At 55.6% G+C, this 1,663-nt stretch overlaps 1 long non-coding RNA gene across 1 annotated transcript; it reads right to left on the bottom strand.

The window, feature by feature from the left end:
- Window positions 1–208: 208 nt before the first annotated feature.
- LOC139036520 (uncharacterized) lies at window positions 209–1,318 on the bottom strand. The gene is made up of 3 exons (XR_011489286.1): window positions 957–1,318; window positions 581–767; window positions 209–467 (listed from the first exon to the last, which is right to left on the bottom strand). It is a non-coding gene; the product is annotated as an uncharacterized lncRNA (long non-coding RNA).
- Between the last annotated feature and the right edge of the window lie 345 nt (window positions 1,319–1,663).

Here is a 1,663-nt window from a genome sequence, read left to right on the forward strand (position 1 = left end):
TAGACCCATTCAACCCGTTTACATTTATTGTTTACAGGGGTATGTTTGTGTCATCCAGAACTTTGTCTTCTGTTGATTGAATGATTGCATGAATGAGTGAATGAATGAAGCAGAGAAGATTCTAGGTTGCTGGGGTGGGCTGAAACTGGGGCTTCTGCAAACTGCCCTGGGCCATCCAGGGTAGAATGGACGTGCAACTGACCCGGTGTGCCTCATTATTGCAATCATTTATTCCGCTGCCCATGGCCCCAGACAAGGGCTTATCTTCCGTCCCTGCCAGGCTTCCCTCATCTTGTCCCTCCACCTCTCCCAGGATGTCCCAGGTTTTTGGTTCTGGGTTCTGGAGCCAGATCTGTGTGCCCACCTCAGGTCCTCCATTCACAGAGGGTATGGCCTTGACTTACCTTCCCGAGTCTTCCTTTCCCCACTTGTAAAATAGGGGTCCCAGGATCAGCTTCCTACAGTGACTGTTGTTGGAAGGATTAAATGGAAGAATTTAGGTCAAAGGGCTCAGCACGGTGCCTGGCTTACTGTAAGCGCTCAGCGCGCACGCATTAGGTTTTATTATTTTGTTGTGTACCTCAGTTTCCTTCCATTGTAAATGAGGCGGCCTGTCATTTCCTCCTAAGCACTCAGGATCCTGCCTCCACCTCCAGAGTTGGAGGGCTGTGCGGTCTACCCTCTCATCTCTGTCTCCCACAGCCCGCAGAGAAGGTCATCTTCCAGGACTTGAGGGGGTCCCCGGAGGCCTGACCCACCCCCAGGATCTGCGGAGAGGAGGCAACACAAGCTATAAAGAGCGGTTCATTACTTCCTTGTGTCCACAAAAGCATCATCCCATCACACAGGTGAGGAAGCCGAGACTCACTGGCTCATTTAACCCATAGGAGTGCCCTGAGCACCTGCTGTGCTCACAGCCTAGTGGGAAAGGCAGGGAGAATACAACTCACGCTGACCTAGCTAGCGCCTTAGTGACCTAAATGGGAGGGAAATCCAACGACGAGGGGATGTAGGTACACGTGTGGCTGGCTCACTTTGTTGGACAGCAGAAACGAACACACATAGTAAAGCAACTATACTGCAAAAAAAAAGAAAGAAAACTTTAGATCAAGTGCCTCGCCCAGCCCTCTGAAAGGCTTCCAGAGAGCGTTCCGACTCCCCTGTTTGTTGTTGGGGGGACTGTTCCCTTTGCGCCAAAGGAGAAAGCCAGGCCAGAGTGGGCCATCCCGTGCAGAGCCACCAGCTTCCCAGGGTGGGGCAGGCTTCCTGCCTTTGCCGGGCTGCTGCCCTGCTGGGAAGAGAATCGGCTTCCTCGTGGTCGCGGGGATCCGGCTCCGTGCTCAGGGCGTCACTTCCTCAGGGACCCTTCCGGGCTGGGAGGGCCGGTCCGCACCCCAGGGCTTCCTCTTGTTTGACGTGCGTGCCTCTCACTCCCCCGGCTCTCCGGCCGAATGAGTAGTGGTAGAGGTGTTTCCCCAGGGAGCCGCCACAGGGTCCCCTCCCCAGAGGCCTCTCCCAGCCCCTGGGGGTCCCGCCACCTGCAGCAGGTGTGTGGCTGCTTCCCCAGCTGCCGTGTTTGCAGGAGGACTGCGTGGATGACCGGCATCCTCTCTAGAACATCGGCTCCACAAGGATGGGCATCTTGGCCTGTTCCCTTCACCAG

This window comes from Odocoileus virginianus, chromosome 9 (genome assembly GCF_023699985.2).
Source record: "Odocoileus virginianus isolate 20LAN1187 ecotype Illinois chromosome 9, Ovbor_1.2, whole genome shotgun sequence".
In the NCBI taxonomy this organism is placed as follows: Eukaryota; Metazoa; Chordata; class Mammalia; order Artiodactyla; family Cervidae; genus Odocoileus; species Odocoileus virginianus.